Raw genomic sequence first — 21762 nt, forward strand, 5'->3', positions numbered from 1 at the left:
ATATAATAATTTCTATGAATCCGTACTCCACATGCTGCAAAAGCCAAGCAGATGCATGCAGAAGTGCGGATCACTGACAAATGCTGCTGTGCCTTCCGTGCAAAAAACACAACCCTGCTAGATATTTTGTGATTCTGAGATCGCGGCAAAAAATAGCGTTGAGCTGCAACCTCATTTATTTCTATTGCTGGCTTGCACAACACCTGTCTCACCCAAGAATGCAGTGTAGCCCAAACCTTAGGTCTCATGCACATGAACTTATTTTGTCTGCATCCAATCCGCATTTTTTTTGCAGCTTGGATGCGGACCCATTCACATTAATTGGGCCACAAAAGATGTGGACAGCACACGGTGTCTGTTCCAAGGCATCCACAAAAATATAGAACATGTTCTATTGTCTGCATTACGCAGGCTAGGACTGTTCTATTATGGGCTGGACATTCTGTAAAATACAGAATGCACACAGCCAGTATCTGTTTTGCAGCTATTTAGGCCTAATTCACACTTAGGCCTAGTTCACACGTCAGTGATTTCAATCAGTTTTTGTAAGCCAAAAGCTGGTGCAGATCAACAGAGCATCGTAGGCTCCACTTCTGGTTTTGGCTCACAATCACTGAAGTGGGAGTGAGGCCTTAAACTTGCTTTTTCTGCTATTCTTTATGCTGTCTCCACTAGATTTGGTCACAAAAAATAAAAATAAAAATCACTGTTCATAGAGAATGCATTGAGTAGCTTTAAAAAAAAAAAAAAAAAAAAACACATACCAGCAAGTATTGCTGAATAAGTGCTAGGTATATTTTTATTTAAATTCGTACATGCTGGGATTTCAGAGCAATTTCCAACTACTTTCTTTAAGCAGCGATTCCTCTACGGTGACAGGGGTATTCCGGTTTTGAGAAGTTATCCCCTATCCATCAATTTTAAAAATAGGGATCTTGTACCCAGTGGAGCCCCCCCTCGAAATGAATGGAGCAGCTCGTCGGACATGTGAAGGGCTGCTGCATTAATTTCTATGGGAGTTTCAGAGACCGCATAAAACAGTGCTCTGCTATATCTAGAACGTCCATAGAAATGAATGGAACTGCAGCCTGACCGCCTGCTCAGTTCATTGAGGGGGCTCATTAGGGTATGGGATCCCAGCAGTAGGCTCCTCATCGATCTAATAGTTATCCTCTGTTCTGTGGATAGGAGAAAACTTCATAAAACCAGATACGCCTTTAATCTCTAGCGATTAAATAGCTTCAGCAGTTCTCAAGCTATTCAATGCATTCCCAATGGACATTTTATAATATAATGCCTAGCTACAGCTCTGTACAATCTAGCAAGGGGGGGGGGGGGGGGGGCAGGAAACTCATATAGGAAGCAAATATCGAACAGTGCTGTTACACACTATATATTCAGAAAGATATTCTAATAGAGTGTCTAATAGCCACTCCTTGAGCTAAATTGGACCCATACCTGCTCACATTTGACTTTCTGTGGGACCATAACTGCACAATTAACAAATTTGCTTGGAACATGCAGCAGTTTTAAAGGGGTTTTTCTGAGACTTTTCTGGATAGGTCAATCCGTTCGCAGTAGTGCCACGGCCTTCTCAGCTTTTCCTAGTCCAGTGATAACACGGTCATCGGTCACGTGGCCTAGGAGCAGCTCAGCACCATAGATACCAAGCACAGCCGCAATGCAGTATACGGCGCTGTGCTTGGTGATCACGGAGAAGGCCGCAGCTCTGACAGGAGTGCCAGTGCCTTCTCAAACAGCTGATCAACGGGGGTCCTGGGTGTCTGCCCCCCACCGATCAGATACTGAGGACCTATCCAGAGGATAGCTCATCAGTTATAAAGTCTTGGAAAATCCTTTTAATAGTGTATACTCACCTACACCCCCACAAGGCAGTCTTGTGTACAGACTTTGGACCATACTGTCATTTGAACAGAAGCTGCCACTAGAGGTATTGCACATAACTTCTGAAATGACCTACAGGCAGAAGGACATACATGAAATACAAAGTGCAAAGACATGCCAGTTCATAATCTTACAATTATTTTATACCATGCTAAATCGTTAATGAGAGGCCTGACTTTATGCTTCCAATCAGTGGGCTTCATTTACCAAAACTAACTGGAAAACTCAGTTGCCCATATCAACCAATTAGAGCTTGTATTTCATGTCCTAAAGTGTTCTGAAAAAATGAAACGTGAGCTCTGATTGGTTGCCATGGACAACTAAGTTTTCCTATTAGACAGTTTTGATAAATGAGGCCCTTTTTTTTTTTAAAGGCTATGGTTTTCTACCAACTGATTTGTCCACTCACCCCTTGCATGGACTAATAATAATAATAATAATAATAATAATAATAATAATAAAAAATAATAATAATAATTAATAAAAAAAAAAAAAGACAGATAAATCAGGTAGATTGTCAGGCATGAGTGTTTGTAGAAACGCTTGTTCCCGGTATTGGACCCATGTCATAGGTGCCAGCAATCACCCGATGAACAAGCACACCCTCATTCACCAGGTGATAGTGTCATTGTGCTGGCACCAAAAATGTATCATTTCTGTGCAGCAGGTTGTACTGTCTAAACAGCGATTTTCTATGAGGACAAGCGATCACTCATCCCCACAGAGCAGAGGTGATTGCTGCATGTAAATGTGCCGCTCATCTCAGACAGGCAATTTTGGGAAGGTTTAGTTCATTCTTCATAATTGCTTGCTATATCGGTCCATGCTAAAGGACTTCGATGCCATGTTCATACCTGCATCAGAGGCTCCATTAGGAGCCCCTACCACAGATATCCTCATTTATAAAATTACGCTTTGGCAGGACCCAATAGACCCTATTAGAAGTCAGTGGAGTTTATCAGACACCACTTGTGTCTGTCAGACAATGGATTCAGCAGTGTGTTGTGGATGTCATAAATCTTATTCTCTACAGAAGCAATTCTGCTTATAGCGGTACAATTAGCAGGTATGGGCAGCTACTTATTCTACATTACATATTTAATAGTTAAAGGGGAATCTATCAGCAGTTTTAACCCTATAAAACTGCTGACAGGGCTTAGTAGGTAATCATACCAAGGCCCCTTTCAGGCACACAATAGGAAACGTTCCTGCCTGCGAGTCTTTAAACAAGGCTGTACACTGATGGCGTCAGTTTCTTGCAGACCCATTAATTCCAATGAATCATTGGGGAAGTCAAAGCAGGATAGTGCATGGCACAATTTTCTCATCACCGCAACAATCTGTACGAAAATCACTTATGTGGAGATACCTACTCAATTGAATCAAACAGCACCTGGAAGGAAATATTCTTTTGAAAGGGGCCAAAGCTTCCTTCCCACCTTTTTTTTTTGTTAAAGAAAACAGTAAGCTTTTTGTTATACAATTTTTTGTAGTTTACTGTGAAATTTTATACAATTTTTCTCTGACATTTTAACAGAGCAAAAAAGTCATTGGGGAAAAAAAATGCATTTTTTTTTACCCACATGACAACTTCCCAGGAAACCATATATTAATCTGCTCAGTTCCCCCTGCTCTACAACATGCTGCCTGCAGATCAGACTGCACTTTCATGTGACAGGTTCCCTTTAAAATCCAAACTATATGCAAATACTGTTGTAGATTTCACCTATTAGGCTAGGGCTACACAACAACGTTTGTCGCGTGACAATTTTTATAATTATAGTCTATGGTGTCGCCAGGGCCGCTGATAGAAATCATGGGGCCCCGTACAGCATACATGACGGGGCCCCCTTCAGCTCCACCCCCTGATCCCTCCTTCAGCCACACCCCTGGCCCCGCCCTTGGCCCCTCCCCAGACGCCGCCTTGAAACAACATGCAGATTTGTCTACAAGTGATATTTATGGCGCTGGGGGGTCGTCTGTGAATGGCGCTGTTATGGAGGGGATCTGTGAATGGCACTGTTATGGAGGGGATCTGTGGATGGCACTGTTATGGAGAGGATCTGTGGATGGCACTGTTATGGAGGGGATCTGTGGATGGCACTGTTATGGAGGGGATCTGTGGATGGCACTGTTATGGAGGGGATCTGTGGATGGCACTGTTATGGAGGGGATCTGTGGATGGCACTGTTATGGAGGGGATCTGTGGATGGCACTGTTATGGAGGGGATCTGTGGATGGCACTTATGGGGGGGATCTGTGGATGGCACTGTTATGGGGGGGATCTGTGGATGGCACTGTTATGGAGAGGATCTGTGGATGGCACTGTTATGGAGGGGATCTGTGGATGGCACTGTTATGGAGGGGATCTGTGGATGGCACTGTTATGGAGGGGATCTGTGGATGGCACTGTTATGGGGGGGGATCTGTGGATGGCACTGTTATGGGGGGGATCTGTGGATGGCACTGTTATAGAGGGGGATCTGTGGATGACACATACCGTATATAGCATCCTATGCTATGTGTCATCCACAGATACCCTCCATAACAGTGCCATCCACAGATCCCCCCCATAACAGTCATCCACAGATCCCCCCCATAACAGTGTCATCCACAGATCCCCTTCCATAATGGTGCCATCCACAGATCCCCCCCCATAAGTGTCATCCACAGACCCCCCGGCCCCCCCCCATAAGTGTCATCCACATGACAGACCCCCCCCCCCATAACAGTGCCATCCACGGATCCCCCGCCCTCCCTATAACAGTGCCGTCATGACGTCATCCATATAGATCCCCCCCCGCCACTCACAGTAGTATACATTAATAAATCGGTGCAGCCGTGCAGGCTGCAGACAGTAACTTTAATTTTAGCACAGGCACAGCGCTCATCTCTTTACTAAAATACTACCTTACATTCAGCTCCTGCCTCCTCCCTCCACCCTCCAGCCTCCAGTAACAAGTGCGGGCGGCAGCGCTCACTCACTGACGTCACGCGCCTGCGCCGCCTAGTGGGAGGAGCAGGCGTGTGACGTCAGTGAGTGAGCGCCGCCCCCACACTGCCTGCTGTTACTGGAGCCAGCCCACTGACAGCAAAAAAATTAAAATGGCTCGGGAGTCGGCAGCCCGGGCCCCCCTGCCAGCCGGGCCCGGTACAACTGGGCCAGCTGTACTGGCCTATCAGCGGCCCTGGGTGTCGCACCAGTTCACGCAATGTTTTTTTGCCACTGTTTTTCAAAACGCCTCTAAAAAGCCTCCCATTCATTTCAGAGGGAGGTAGAACTTGATTTATTTTTCCTACGTTGGAAAAAAAAAAAAAAAAAAAAAAAAAAAAAAAGATTTTTGTACAAACTTACCAGTAAAATCTTTCTCGCTCTTCATTGGGGGACACAGGAACCGTGGGTATAACTATGCCCTCTAGAAGGCGTTGACACTAGTAAGAGCTGTTAGCTCCTCCCCTGGCAGCTATACCCCCTCCAGCCTGGAGAGAGAGCTTCAGTTTGTGTACAAGCAGTAGGAGAAGCAAGCCAACTAAAGAAAAAACATGGAACACCAACCATGCCAAAAGACCCAACGGGGTTCTAACCAGCAACAGCTACAACTGTGGTCGAACAACAATACTGGGTGGGTGCTGTGTCCCCCAATGAAGAGCGAGAAAGAGATTTTACTGGCAAGTTATACAAAAATCTCCTTTTATCGCTCATATTCCTTGGGGGACACAGGAACCGTGGGATGTCCAAAAGCAGTCCACAGGGAGGGAAAAACCACAGACCCATGGAAGCAAGCATCCCTGCAGGCATCTAAGAACTGTCGCCTGCAAGACCACACTGCCATAAGTATGCACCTGGTAAATTTTGTGAACGTGTGTAAGGAGGACCAAGTCACCGCCTTAAACAACTGTGCAGCCGAAGCGCGATTCCTCCAAACCCAAGATGCGCCCGCCGCTCTGGTGGAGTGAGCCGTGACACCGAAGAGCGGAACACTGCCTCGGGCACGGTATGCTTCAGTAATCGTAGACCGAATTTAGCGTGAGATTGCCACCTTGGAAGCCGCCAATCCCTTTCGAGGACCCTCCGGAATGACAAAAAGAGGATCCGTACAGCGGATGGGACTGGAGGCTGCTAAATAGATCTTCAGAGCTCTGACAAGATCCAAATGGTGTAACTCCTTTCCCTAGGGTGTGAAGGAGATGGGCACATTGAGGGAAGGACAATTTCCTTGTTAATATGGAAGTCAGAGACCACATTCGGAAGAAAGAAAAAGGACAGGCCGGCAAACCACCCCGTCACTATAAATAACCAGGAAAGGTTCTCTGCAAGAGAGCGCCAACTCAGACACCCGTCTGATGGAAGCAATAGCGACCAGAAAAACTACCTTCCAGGACCGGAGTCCGAGAAATCTCCCGTAAGGTCTCCAGGGGGGGGGGGGGGGGGGGAAGCCTGGAGCGCTGAGGGGACTAAATTCAGACCCCAATGCGGTAAAGGAGGACAGTACAGAGGAAAAAAGGTCCTTACAGGCCCCAAGGGGGCCAGAGGGCGCTGGAAAAGAATAGAAGCGCAGACACGTGACCCTTCAGAGAACCAAGGGCCAGACCAAGGTCCAACCCTGATTGTAGAAAGGACAGGACCGTGGGGAGAGAAAAAACTAAGTGGTGGAATATTTCGGATCTTACAGAACCCAGGAAGGACCTTCCGGTCTCGAAATAGTTCCTGGACGATGCAGGCTTCCTGGCCTGAACATAGTGCGGATGACATCCGTCAAAAACCCTCTGCGTGTTAGAATTTGCAGTGTCAATGGCCACACCGTCAAACTACCTTCTTTCACAGGGTCAGGTCTTCCATCAGCATTTAAGGTCTCTTCGTTTAAGTGGCAGTGACCGAGGGACGTCTCCTAGAAGGAGAACGAGGCCAGCGTACCATGCATGATGGGGCCAATCCGGATCGAATAGGATAGTCAGTTGTCCTCCATCCTGATCTTCCGAAGAACTCTGGGTAGGAGGGGGAAGGGGAAAAACACGTAAGGGGGGAGAACTCCTGTCAAGGAGACATCAGGGCATCCACGCCGCATGTATTTGGATCTCTTGCTCGGGAGAGAAAGGTGGGAATCTGTTGTGTAGATACAGTTAGCACACCCAGGAGCAATGGAAGGATTCCCTGGAGGAGGGGGGGGGGGGGGGGATGTGGTGGACGCAACAGCCCACCAGTCAGGACCGGAGTGCCACAAAACTAATACTCCGTGCAAAGAAGATGAGAGGAGGTAGTAATATAGGAGCTACCAAGACTTGCGGGGTGGCTATGAACCATGAGCCAGAGGAAAAGACAGGAGAGAAATAGGCTAGGACTGAAGCCCATTCCCCACCTGAGACCGGCGCTATACAGAAGAAGCCAAGGATTAAGTGGCTGCGCCAAAAAAACTCCGCCTGAGGAGAAAGCCAGGCGAGAGGAGTCACACTTCTGCTAGCCCCATACCGCAACAGCGGAGGGGCCACCGAATTCAGTGCTAGAAGAGCCCACCACCTGACAAATGAGCTGTGCAGTAAAAAACTGAAGAATGTAGTGGTAACGCAAATACCACTCCCACAGTAGGAGTCAGTGCTAGCCACGTCAGCGCAAGTGAGGGGGGCCTGAGACTATCTGTAGAAGCCATGTACTATACCGCCCCAGTGAAGTAGAGCCACAGTAAAAACTCTACCTGGAAGGGCGCTGAACAAGAGGAACTGCCAAGCTAGTGTCAGAGTAGGACCTACCTGAGGGGGATGTCCCACTGCAGCGACTACGAACTCGAGCATTAGCGAAAAACTGCACCTGTGTGGGGGGGGGGGGGGGGGGACACGCTGTAGAAGCTAACCAGAGTGCCAGCAGAACCACTTCCTCAGAGAAGGAGGAGTGATGGATAGAGAATACAGAGTCAGTGAAACACTCGACTCGCTGGAACGTACTCACCATAGATGTGCAATGGTGTACGCACTACTCATTGATGCGGACAATATTATGACCGACTGGAACGGTGGAGGCCCATGGAGATGGGGGGTCTTCTAGGACACAAGTGTTGCTAAGCAACCCCCTGAGAAGACAGAGGATGTTCTAAGCATGTCCAAAACAAGCGCCAAAAGAAAGAAGGAATAGCCACAGTATCCACTGGCAGCACCCATATACCACTAGAGTAAGAGTACCGCGCACCCGCGGGTACTGACTGTTGCCACGCCCCCTTGTGTAATAAGCGAAGGCACGCAGCCGTGGCATAGTTGAATTGCAGCATCCCGAGGAGTTTAGGTATTCCCCGCTAGTGGACCACTTGTGGAAGGGGGAAATGTAGCTGGAAGCACGGTGAAGTGCAACACTCCGCCTATGGCGAGGGAGAGCGCGACAGTCGGGACCATGTGCAATTCCGCTACCTATGGAAGGTGGAATGCATACGACAAGTACTGAAGCCAGTGGTAGGGAAATACTCCCCTATAAAGGGGGGGGGGGGGGGGGGGTAATGCCCACGGCGAGAACTAGGGCATATGGCGAGTCCTGTACCCCGAGGGAGTGCAATTATTGCACCTAAGGGGCCAATTCATACAGTACACAAAGTAACCAGTGATAAGGTCATCCCACCACCTATGCACTATGGGCTAATGCGTACGGCAGGTACTGAACCCAGTGGAGATGCAATTCTGCCACCTACGGGAGGGGGAATGTATACGCCCGGCACAGAAAACAGTGTTATTGTACTTTGTCCCCTGCCATAGGTGGATGTTTGTATAAGGCAAGTACTGTATTGCAATTACTCCGCCTATAGAAGGGGGCAATGCATACGACAAGTACTGCTGGCCACCGTGGACGTAAACTTGGGAGATCACTTCGGATTAACGTCTGTTTGTCTGAGTGTGACCCAGGAAGGAAGGGTGGGGGTGCGAGATTTTGAAGAGAAAAGATGTCCTGCTGTGGTCCGCTTGCACGTAGGTCTATCCGTCAGAACCACGCCCCTGGCAGTCGCGGACTGCGCAGGTGAGGACTTATCAACCAAACTACCCAGGGGGTGGAATGGGAACTTCTAGAGGTCCCTCCACTGGATTGCGCAGGTGGTACATTATCAACCGAACGGCCCCGAAGCGTGGATTGGGATGGTCAAAGGTCCTGTAAATCAGTGATCCCTGCGCAGGCGGAGAATTATTAACCAAACGACCCAGGAGGGTGGATTGGGAAGTCAGGGGTCTTCTATTGAATTGCGCAGGTGGAGAATTATCAACCAAATGACCCAGGAGAGTGGATTGGGAATGTCAGAGGTCCTCCTTGATTGCGCAGGTGGAGGATTGTCACCCAAACGTCCCCGAGGGGCATATTGGGAATCCTTCAGGGGTCCCTGTATTGCGCAGGTGGATGCAGAATTATCAATTAAGCGACCGTGTAGGGCGGATTGGGACTATGAAAGGTCCTCCTGTGACCGGGACAGGGCACGGGCCCAGATTGGTACCGCACGGTTTAGCTCCTCCTCTGTATGATGTGTGCTGAGGAGCCGGGGTGCGTATTAAATGTGTAAATATATATATATATATATATATATATATATATATATATACATACATACAACTGCACTGCCTCTAACCCGGCGCCACCCTAAAAGAAGTGGCTGGCCAGGAAGGGTTAAGTGCAAGAATACCAGGGGCGGTTCTCAGCTGGCTACTGGGGGAGGGGAACAGCTAGGCAGGAGTCTGGCATGGCGGGAGGGTCTTTTCTATGTCGGACCTAGGGGACCCCTTGGCTGGCGAAATTGCAGGGGAGCTGGGCTGCCCTAGTCCACCTAGTCTTCTGGTGGGGGGAGGAGGCAGCGTGGCGGACCAACGCTGGCGTGTTCCCCAGGAGAACAGGGAGGCGAGGCGACCACTGTTTCCCACCTAAAAAGAGAAAAAAATAAACTAAAATAAATCTTCAGGAGGTCTTGCCTCCTATTGACACTAGAAAAAACTGAAGCTCTCTCCAGGCTGGAGGCGGTATAGCTGCCAGGGGAGGAGCTAACAGCTTTATCTAGTGTCAACACCTGGAGGACATCGCTATACCCACAGTTCCTGTGTACCCCAATGAGAAAAATCAGCGCCACTGAAATTAATGGAAAACTGAAAAACCGCACCAAAAAACTTTTTTTTCAAATGTGTATTCAAAGTCATGTGAATATACCCTTAGACTGCATCTTTATGCAGAATTACCTGTGTGTTATTAGAGTAGACGTATACAGCTAAAGGTCTATCCTTCTTGTTGATGAACTGAATGGCCTTTTCCAAAGATTCGATGGTCAAGATGGGGAGGACTGGTCCAAGAATTTCTTGTTTCATAATTGGATCTGATTCATTCACATCAATCAGAACTGTTGGGGCTGAACAACAGAGGATACAAATATATAAAAAGGTATGTTCACTACAATCTTCATACGGATTTCAGGGCCTATTCCATGCCAAAATCTCTGTCTCCCATTGAATTCAATAGGAAATCCGCAGCAGATTTTTTGTTTTCAGCATGGATTGTAATCTGTGTCAATAGGTAGTGGGACATTTATTGCAATGGAAACCACAATTTACTTGGAACCGAACCAGAGTTCGGGAAGTGTTTTGTTTACAGTATAAAGCAATTTATGAAGTTATTACCCGAAGTCTCGCGAAACAAAGTTTTATGCAAATTGACATTGGATGTTTTATCCAAAGTCAATTCACTCATCCCTAATTACCAACAACCTCAAAAAAATAAAAATCACAGAAACATTTTTTTCTTCAAGGACACAGGAAAAAACTGCATTTTTATATTTTATTTAAAAAAAAAAAAAACAGGAATCCATTGCGATTGCCACTGAGACCCGCATTGCAAGGCTCTAGAAGGTTGAGCAGTATGGATTAGGTCTTCAAAAAGTGCCATTAGATTGCTCTGTTTTTAGAAGTTAAAGGGGTTATCCTGGAAACGATAATGATGACTTCTACTGAGAAAGATAAATCATCATAATCATATCAGCGGGGGTGCAAGTCCCCCGGCATCCCCGCCGATCAGCTGTTACAGGGAGATGCTGTGCTCCCGGCAGCTTTCCAAGGACAGAGCAGCACATCATATAGTGGTAGTGCTTGGTATTGCAGCTATGCCCCATTGACTTGAATAGGGCTGAGATGCAACAAAGCCATGTGACCAATGTACAATGATGTCACTGGCCTAGGAAGAGACTGCGGTGCTCAAGGCCTCGTCTAACAGCTGATCAGCTGGGGTCCCGGGTGTCGCACACAACACCTGACCTATCCTGGGGATAAGTCATAAATATCTTTTCCTTTATGGCTGTTTTAAAGGGATTTTCATGAATGAGATCTGATCTGCAGACTGCAGTCACTACACAACGGAGAGAGTCATCTGCTTATGCCTAAAGCCTCATGCAGACGTCCATGGAATACAGTCCGTGAGATACCGAACTGACATTGCAGGAGCGCACGGCGTCATTGGTTGCTACCAATGACGCCATGCGCTCCTGCAATGCCAGTCCAGTATCCCACGGACAGTGTTCCACAGGCGTCTGCATGAGGCTTTAGTCCACTGTATAGTTTCTGGGACCAGCATCTAATTATTGGAGGTGACCCCTTTAAGTCTTTATTCAATATACATATCACGGCCCCGTACTTACCAATATATCGCTCACTGTCATCAGTCTGTCCTCCAATGATCACTTGACCACAGGACAGAAAATCCTTAACTCTTCTGTATTGGTCCAAACTTGCCATGCGCCCATAGTGCTGAGAATCGCGAGGATTTTTGCCATAAAATTCATGAATGCACATTTCCAGCTGATGGATTAAGGCATCTCGAATATCCAAATGGCAAAGAATATATTCCGGAGCCAGTGAATTTTGGCCTGCATTAATAAACCTTGCCCAGGCAATTCTATGAGCAGCCACTGCAAGATCACATGACTTGTCCACATAGCAAGGGTTTTTTCCTCCGAGGACCAAAGATACAGGGGTCATATGTTTGGCTGCCGCTTGCATCACCTGCCTACCTGTCATATTATCACCTGCAACATAGAAATTGAAGGCTTGTTAATTTTTTGACTTTTTTTTAGAACTAGAACTAAAATTAACTCATTACACAGTCTACATAAGGCCTCTTTCACACGAACGATACGGATTGTGGGGGAGATTTATCAAACTGGTGTAAAGTAGAACTGGTTTAGTTGACCATAGCAACCAGATTCCACCTTTCATTTTTCACAGCTCCATTGGAAAATGAAAGGTGGAATCTGATTGGTTGCTATGGGCAACTAAGCCAGTTCTACTTTACTCCAGTTTGATAAATCTCCCTGTGTCCGGATTTGTTCAGGAAAAAAACTTGATGGTTTTGTCTGCAATTGTGTTCAGTGGTTCTTCCGTTTTTTTTCTTCACGCAGATGCTATCAGTTTTGATGCATTTTTCACACGTGTGGAAAAAATAAAAAAAGGAAGAACAATCCAGATGCAATGCCTTTTTTCACGGAAGCCATATGTCACTTCTATAGGACCAGGGCTGAGTGAAAAATGCAGAATATAGAACATGCTGCGGTTTTCACCTAATGCAGAACTGACATTCATGTACACAGACCCATAGAAATAAATGGGTTAGGATTCACTGTGGGTGCAATGTGTTCAATTCACTTTGAACGCATGAATTGAATTTGAAGTGAACGCATTGCACCAGTATGGAAAACTCACTAGTCTGAAAGGGGCCTTAGAGTTGTGTTTTTAGTAACCATCTCCTATACGCATTTATGTACATTTATCATTTATAGATTTTCATATATTAGATATACTTAAAAGGGAACCTGTCAGGAGAATTATGCTGCGCAAATTATGAGCACTGTGGTTTACTCAAACTCTGCAACATATAATAGACAGAAGAGACTTCTGGGTAGCAACCCGACTGGCTTTGATTGACAGGTCTCTCCTTATTTGTGTATAGCGAAAGGCCTGTCAATTTAGCTGGGCAGGATGGGGCAAGACCAGGGGTGCACCACCAATGAGGCAAGGTGAGGCGATCGCCTTAAGCAGCACCAGGTAGAGGCAAGAGGGGAGCAGCAGAAGGTCCATGGGCAATGAGCACTTTCATTATAGCAAAGGTGTTAAGAAATTGGCATCAGGGTGGGGGTGAGAAGTAGGGCAAGAATGCCAGGGAGCCACCTAGATGACTCTTTAATAGCAATGAGTGGATATTGAAATTTGATTCAGCCGATTTGATTCTGAGTAAATTTGAAAGTGCCCCAACTGCCCTGCCAAGTTATAGATGACATTTTGAGGTCTCCTAAGACTCCAATTCAAGCTCTTTAACACCAAGACGCCATTAATGTCAAAGTAGCAACATACCTATGGGTAACACATAGCTTATTTAAAACAGTGCACTGTCAGATTTCTTAATTTTCCGTTTTCTTTATTTTTTTTTAAACAAATATCTGCCAGTCTATATTCCACATGTCACCTGGGGTTAGTGATCCTCCATCTTTCCTGTCTTCTGATCTGAAAAATGGATGCCCCCTTTATGAGAAATCTCCAAAAATTCAGATTAGGTCTCAATCCTAATTTTTAAGAAGTTATGGGTCAAATTAATTTCAAACTGTATGAGTTCAATTATCTCTACTCTCTCTATTCTCATCTTAAGTCATGTTTTATCTAAAACTAGAGTTGAGCAGACACCTGGACATTGGGGTTCGGCAGGTTCGGACGAACTTGAAAAAAAAAGTTCGGGTTTGGGACCCGAACTTGACCCCGAACCCAAACCCCATTGAAGTCAATGGGGACCCGAACTTTTGGCCACTAAAATGGCTCTAAAATAGCCCTGGAAACAGCTAGAGGGCAGCAAAATGTACTTAAGAGCATGGCAAATGCTCTGCAAACCAATGTGGATAGGGAAATGAACTAAAAAAACATAAAAGACCTTAAAAACATAAAAATTAGGAATGATGTAGGAGGAAGAGGTTGAGGAGATGGTGATTGGGTGGATGTGGCCGTGTAGGCTCACGTGGCGGTCTAGGTGGAAGCGGCGGTGAAGGAGGAATAGGTAGCCAACACAGATGTGTGCCATTTTGCATTTTTACATAGGGGTATCCCCCAAAATATTGGGACATATAAAAAATTAAAAAAGGAATTAGTGCACTTGAGTACAAGGATGGATGGTTGAGGCTGTTAGAACTGTCTATTCTGCGCAAGGTACAGACAAGTCCTGAGGGATCCAAGCCTGGTTCATTTTAATGAACGTGAGCTTGTCCACGTTGGCTGTGGACAGGCGGCTGCGTCTGTCTCTAATGACACGTCCTGCCGTGCTAAATACACGTTCAGAGAGTACACTGGCTGCAGGGCAGGCCAGCACCTCCAAGGCATACAGGGCAAGCTCTGGCCATGTGGACAATTTGGAGACCCAGAAGTTCAATGGGGCAGAACCATCAGTCAGTTCGTGTAGTCGTGTGCACAGGTACTGTTCCACCATGTTGTTCAAATGCTGCCTCCTGCTAACACGCTCCATATCAGCAGTTGGGGCCGGTTGTTGCTGCGAGGTGACAAAGCTTTTCCACATGTCAGCCTTGCTAACCCTGCCTTCTGAGGTGCTGGCGCTGACACAGCTGCGTTGGCGACCTCTTCCTCCTCCCCTGCCTTCGTCTTGTGTTTCCACTTGTCCCCCGGCGTCAGTCGGGAATGCTCTCAGAAGCGGGTCTACCAGCGTGCGCCTGTAGTCACGCATCTTCCGATCACGCTCCAGTGAGGGAATTAAGGATGGCACATTGCCTTTGTAACGGGGATCCAGCAGGGTGGCCACCCAGTAGTCAGCACACGTTAAAATGTGGGCAACTCTGCTGTCGTTGCGCAGGCACTGCAGCATGTAGTCACTCGTGTGCCAGGCTGCCCAGAGGCAAGGACAAGATGTCCTCTGTGGGAGGTGTATCGTCTGTGTCCTTCGTATCCCCCCAGCCACGCATCAGTGATGGGCCAGAGCTGCGTTGGATGCCACCCCGCTGTGAACATGCTTCATTTCCATCCTCCAGTAGTGGGCCCTGGCCTCTGCTGTTGCAAAAATCCTCTTTCTGAGCCACTTCTAAAAGACTGGCCTGAAAGTGTTAGAGATGACCCCTCTTCCTCCTCCTCGTCCTGGGCCACATCCTCTTCCATCATCACCCTAAGTGTTTTCTCAAGGACACATAGAAGTGGTATTGTAATGCTGATAACGGCGTCATCGCCACTGGCCATGTTGGTGGAGTGCTCGAAACAGCGCAACAGGGCACACAGGTCTCGCATGGAGGCCCAGTCATTGGTGGTTAAGTGGTGCGGTTCCGCAGTGCGACTCACCCGTGCGTGCTGCAGCTGAAACTCCACTATGTCTCTCCAGCATGTGCAAGGTGAAGTTCCACCTGGTGGGCACGTCGCATATGAGGCGGTGAGCGGGAAGGCCGAAGTTACGCTGTAGAGCAGACAGCCGAGCGGCGGCAGGATGAGAACGCCGGAAGCGCGCAAAGACAGCCCGCACTTTATGCAGTAGCTCTGACATGTCGGGGTAGTTGTGAATGAATTTCTGCACCACCAAATTCAGCACATGCGCCAGGCAAGGAATGTGCGTCAAACCGGCTAGTCCCAGAGCTGCAACGAGATTTCGCCCATTATCGCACACCACCAGGCCGGGCTTGAGGCTCACCGGCAGCAACCACTCGTCGGTCTGTTGTTCTATACCCCGCCACAACTCCTGCGCGTTGTGGGGCCTGTCCCCCAAACATATGAGTTTCAGAATGGCCTGCTGACGTTTACCCCTGGCTGTGCTGAAGTTGGTGGTGAAGGTCTATCGCTGACCGGATGAGGAGGTGGTAGAAGAGGAGGAGGCAACAGGAGGCAAAGAATGATGCCCTGCGATCCTTGGCAGCGGAAGGACGTGCGCCAAACAGCTCTCCGCCTGGGGCCCAGCCGCCACTACATTTACCCAGTGTGCAGTTAGGGAGATATAGCGTCACGTGGACCAGTAAGCATGGCCAGTATCTGTGGTTAGGTGGACCTTGCCACAGATGGCATTGCGCAGTGCACACTGGATTTTATCCGATACTTGGTTGTGCAGGAAAGGCACGGCTCTCCTGGAGAAGTAGTGGCGGCTGGGAACGACGTACTGTGGGACAGCAAGCGACATGAGCTGTTTAAAGCTGTTCCGTCTCCACCAGCCTGAATGACAGCATTTCAAAGACCAGTAGTTTAGAAATGCTGGCATTCAGGGCCAGGGATCGAGGGTGGCTAGGTGGGAATTTACGCTTTCTCTCAAAGGTTTGTGAGATGGAGAGCTGAACGCTTCCGTGTGACATGGTGGAGATGCTTGGTGACGGAGGTGGTTTTGTTGGTGGCACATCCTCTGTTTGCTGGGCGGCAGGTGCCAATGTTCCACCAGAGGCGGGGGAAGAGGCCGAGGCAGCAGCAGAAGAGGGAGCAGGAGGGGCCTGAGCCCTTTCTTGGTTTTGAAGGTGCTTACTCGACTGCAGCCCGTGTCTCGCATGTAGATGCCTGGTCATGTAGGTTGTGCTAAGGTTCAGAACGTTAATGCCTCGGTTCAGGCTCTGATGGCACAGCGTGCAAACCACTCGGGTCTTGTCATCAGCACATTGTGTGAAGTGCCATGCCAGGGAACTCCTTGAAGCTGCCTTTGGTGTGCTCGGTCCCTGGTGACGGTGGCCAGTAGAAGGTGAACTGTTTTGGCGACGGCTGCTCTGCTTTTGCACCCTGCTCCCTCTTTTGCTACGCTGTTGGCTCGGTCTCACCACTGCCTCTTCCTCCGAACTTTGAAAGTCAGTGGCACGACCTTCATTCCATGTGGGGTCTAGGACGTCATCGTCTCCTGCATAGTCTTCCACCCAGTCTTCCTCCCTGACCTGCTTTTCGATCTGCACACTGCAGAAAGACGCGGCAGTTGGCACCTGTGTTTTGTCATCATCCGAGACGTGCTGAGGTGGTATTCCCATGTCCTCATCAGGAAACAGAAAGCACTGATGCACAACCACTTATACGTCTTCCACCCCTGGGGAATGGCTAGGTGGATGCCCTTGGTAAACCCTGCCAGCAGAGTCTTCAAACAGCATAAGAGACTGCTGCATGACTAGAGGCTCAGACAGGTTCCCTGATATGCACGGGGGTGATGTGACAGACTGATGGGCATGGGTTTCAGGCGCCACCTGTGCGCTTTCTGCAGAAGACTGGGTGGGAGATAATGTGAACGTGCTGGATCCACTGTCGGCCACACAATTGACTAGCGCCTGTACTTGCTCAGGCCTTACCATCCTTAGAACGGCATTAGGCCCGACCAAATATCGCTGTAGATTCTCGCGGCTACTGGGACCTGAGGTAGTAGGTTCAGTAGGACGTGTAGCTGTGGCAGAACGGCCACATCCTCTCCCTGCACCAGAGGCTCCACCAACACCATGACCATGTCCCTTATTAGATGTTTGCCTCATAGTTAGCGTTCACTAAGCAAAGTAAAAAGTGGTTAAGTCTGTTAAAAATAATTAACCGCCAATAAAATCCCTAATGTAGGGTATTGCACTCAATTTTATTTATTTTTTTAACTATATGACAGCGGTATTTGTGGCCTAAATTTCACAGTAACTTATGCACGTCTAATCCCAAATGTGCAGTATATCAGAGGGTTTTTATAACCCCAGTAACCAAAAAGCCGTATTTGTGGCTTAAATGTGACACTCACTTATGCACATCTAATCCTAGATGTGCACTATATGAAAAAAAAGTATTTTTTTTAACCCGTGTCTCAAAGCAGTATTTCTGGACTTGCAAATATCCTGTGCTGGTGCACTATCGTTGCATAAAATGGCTGCCGATTATGTATGGATATTGACTAACTGAAGGAAAAAAAAAAAAAAAAAAAAAAAAAGATAGTTTTCAGTAGTAGTTGGCACAGGGCAGGCTTAAAACAATTGTGCACTGCACCCACAAAACACATTTGCTGTAGATCACTGAGTAAAGAAGCAGTTCTTCATAAGATTTCTCCCTGATCTCTCCCTCACATCAGCCTATGCCTACACTAATCCGAGCAGAGTGATGGGCGGCGCTACGTGACTCCAGCTTAAATAGAGGCTTGGTCACATGCTGCAGTTGGCCAATCACAGCCATGCCAATAGTAGTCATGGCTGTGATGGCCTTTTGGGGCAAGTAGTATGACGCTTGTTGACTGGCTGCTGTGCAGCCTTTCAAGAAGCGCCGAACCCGAACTTTTACGTAAATGTTCGGGTGCCGAAAAACCTAAAGTTCGGGTTCGCTCAACTCTATCCAAAACACCAGAATTACAGAATAAAGCAGCCTTTTGCAACCAGGGAGCAGTCGTTCAGACAGCATTAATCCCCGAGAGGTTCCCTGTAATCATATTTAGCGTGCAAAGAAAATTACCTATATAGAAGACATGATCAAATTTATGCTCCAGAATTTCCAGTAGTCCAGTGTGTTCTCCAGAAATAAGCTGGTAACAGTCCTGAAATCAGTTAAATATTTATCTCAAAATAAGTAGAATTGACTAGAGCATATAGAAAAATATATCCCAATATCATGTACTGATCAGAGGCCTAGTTAAAAATCTCATGCGCCCTGTTGCAAGAGTTCAGCTTGGGGCCCACCTTCCCTCAGTAATTTGTGGCCAGGGAAGCACATAGCCTTTGTGCTACATGAGGCAAAAATTGAATTGGCACCCCTTCCCCCAACACTCCTCCCCCCCCCCCCCCCCCCCGCCATCCTCAGGATAGGTCATCAATATCTGATCAGTGGGGGGATTCCGACCCCCGAAACCCACACCAAATAAACTGTTTGAAGAGGTCAGAGCGCTCACCTAGGCCAGTTATGTCACTTTCACATGGCCTACTGTATGTGCAGCACAGTCCCATTCAATTGAAAGGACCTGGGCTGCAGTACCATGCATAGGCGCTATACAATATACAGTGCTGTGCTTAGCTGATCGGCAGGGGGTGCTGAGCGTCAAGACCCCCGCTGATTGATATTGTTGGCCTATCCTTAGGATAGGTCATTAGTAATGTACTCCCAGCAAACCCCTGTAACCATTTTGTTCACATTTTTTGTGTTTTAGGAAGTATATTTTATCACTGCTATTACTTTTCTTAAGCTATGGAGGAGATATATTGCCATATAGGGGAAAGGGCATAATCATTAAAAACTATAGCCACACTTACATTATCCAGATAGAGAGGAACTAGTGTTTGCAGCAGATGCGCAGTGTGAGAACAGGTCTCAGACAGCTTCAGTACCACACAGTTACCTAGCCAAGAGAACAGGTGGAATCTAATAAGACCAAATATTGTAATTATAATACCATTATACATGAGAAAAGTCATGACCACTCAGAAGAAGTATATTAGGGGGTTTCCATATTTGAAGTGTTAAAGGGATATTCAGGTACAGTAATTCGCAGTTGTCCTCTATCCACGGAATATGTGATAAAGTAATTGATCAGTCGGGTTGCACATGGATCATGAGAATGGGGGACTCTAAAGGGCTCCCCAAAATAAAGAGGCAGGTCAAGCAATAGGACCTAAAAAAATATTAAAAATCTAGATTGGAAGATAAAGCCTCACAATGACTGTTTCCTACTAAGCAATGGTTAGTGTGAAACACCCGTTTATCTTGCTTTTTCAACAATCACTGAATGGATGGTCAGTAGAAATCTAGAGCTACTCCAGGTTGCACCTACTACATTTCTAGCATTTATTATGGGCATATCTTGCTTATCAAGTTTTGCACATCCAAGATTAAATCTAGGAACCAAAACTTTGTCCTCAAAGATCTGGTCCAAAAACGTACCTGCAGCCACTGCACCAACCATTGGTATGAGACAAAGCTGTACTGGTAAACTCCAGCCACTAATAATCAGAACTACACCTACTGGTTCCTTTTGAACAAAGCAGCTGTCCAAAAATGAAGTCTTAAGAATGAAGGAAAATGGAGACAATTAATATACTGTGCAACATAAAGGCAGCGAGACACTAGGCATCAGTGAAAAGCATACCATACTCTTCTGCACAGGTTCAGGTGCCATCCATTGTTCTAGGTTATTCATCGCATCAATGGCTTCATTTTTCACAGTAGTGATCTCCGATAAGGTGGTTTCAAACCTGGGCTGAAAGGGATAGTGTAAACCCATTAAACATGATGTACTTTGTGTGAGACTTGAAGTACATGCGTTACAACAATGTTGTTATTTAGACACACAAACATGACCACAAGAAGTCCTCAAGCAATCTTGGAAAATATATGCATTAATGAACCTTACTTTATTATAGCATCCATTTTGTACATCATAAATACGTAGCATTTATTTTCAAGACACATACATGGCTCCCATCCACTTGCTGTGAGAGACACAACAATGTACCTGTAAAGCATTACAGGGTGCCCATTTAAAAAAATGTGGCGTTTCAGAGGCAATGGTTCGTTTTTGATCACCAGGTGTTGACAAACCATATGTGCAACCTGTACAGCTGCACATAGACCCAGTAGATTGGGGAAGTCACCCTGAGTGACAAGCAGCCTCCTACTGTCTTTTAAATTGCATGTAAGGGACTGAAGTAGTAAGAAAGATATGGGAAGTGTTCCATCACAGTCATGGAGTTCATATATTGTTCTTGCACAGGGACCAACCTCCGTTTAAGTCTGCCCCCTTTAACTGCACTTGGCGTAGCTAATAGGAGAACCCAATTATGGATCCGCCTACTAGTTTAATAGGCCCTGGAAAGCTATAAAACGCAGATTATCTAACAAAGACCCTCTCAAGGTGTTCATAGCATAAAACTACAACCTAGGCCTCATGCACACGACCGTTGTGCGTTTTGCAGTTTGCAAATCGCGGATCCGCAAAACACGGATGGTGTCCGTGTGCGTTCCGCAATTTGAGGAACGGCACAGCCAGCCATTAATATAACTGCCTATTCTTGTTCGCAAAACGCGGACAAGAATAGGACAGGTTATATTTTTTTTGCGGACCATGGAACTGAGCAACGGATGCGGACAGCACACGGAGTGCTGTCCGCATCTTTTGCGGCCCCATTGAAGTGAATGGGTCTGCATCCAAGCCGCCAAAACTGTGGCTCAGATGCGGACCACAACAACGGCCGTGTGCATGAGGCCTTAACAACATTAGTTACTGACCTTGTGCATATCCTTCTCCAGAGCTTCAACGAATTCAGTGTCATGTCTTTCCAACATGTTCACCATAGCTTGTAGCTGTTCCAGCCTAAACGAGTAAGACTTGGTTTTTCTGGATGAAAAAGCCTCTTGGGACTTTTTAAGAATTTCTTCACACAGAGATGAAGTGGAGGATTTTCTTGTAGGACTTTCACTAGCCACTGTCCTACATCATAGAGTTATAGGTCAATTCAGGAACATAACTTACGTATACATTAATAGAAGTTCTGCAAGACAATAATTTTTACTTCATTCTTGGTACCTACACTCAACTTGGCTGTTCTTTATGACAAGAATATGATGAAGTCAGTAATGTTCTACCAGAAGAGGATATAAATCAAATGGAATGGTAATAGTGTACAGTAAATGGCATTCACATCCAGTGTGCGTTTTATACCTACTCTACCTTACGATCCACTCCTATAGCAGGAGGGACCTCTAACCAGGAGAAATTTGCCAGAAATTGTGAAGGATTGAAGAACAAATGCATACTTGTTTTACTTAGTGATCAGTTTTTCATTTTTTTCAATTAGTCTAAGGCCTCATGCACACGACCGTATTTTTTCACGGTCCGCAAAACAGGGTTCCGTTGGTCCGTGACCGTTTTTTCGTCCGTAGGTCTTCCTTGATTTTTGGAGGATCCACGGACATGAAAAAAGTCGTTTTGGT

General features: G+C 46.8%; 1 pseudogene; it reads right to left on the minus strand.

Annotated features, from left to right (window-relative positions):
* The window catches only part of LOC120991453, a 30322-nt pseudogene that overhangs the window by 1133 nt on the left and 7427 nt on the right, over positions 1-21762 (minus strand).

Source organism: Bufo bufo, chromosome 2 (genome assembly GCF_905171765.1).
Source record: "Bufo bufo chromosome 2, aBufBuf1.1, whole genome shotgun sequence".
In the NCBI taxonomy this organism is placed as follows: domain Eukaryota; kingdom Metazoa; phylum Chordata; class Amphibia; order Anura; family Bufonidae; genus Bufo; species Bufo bufo.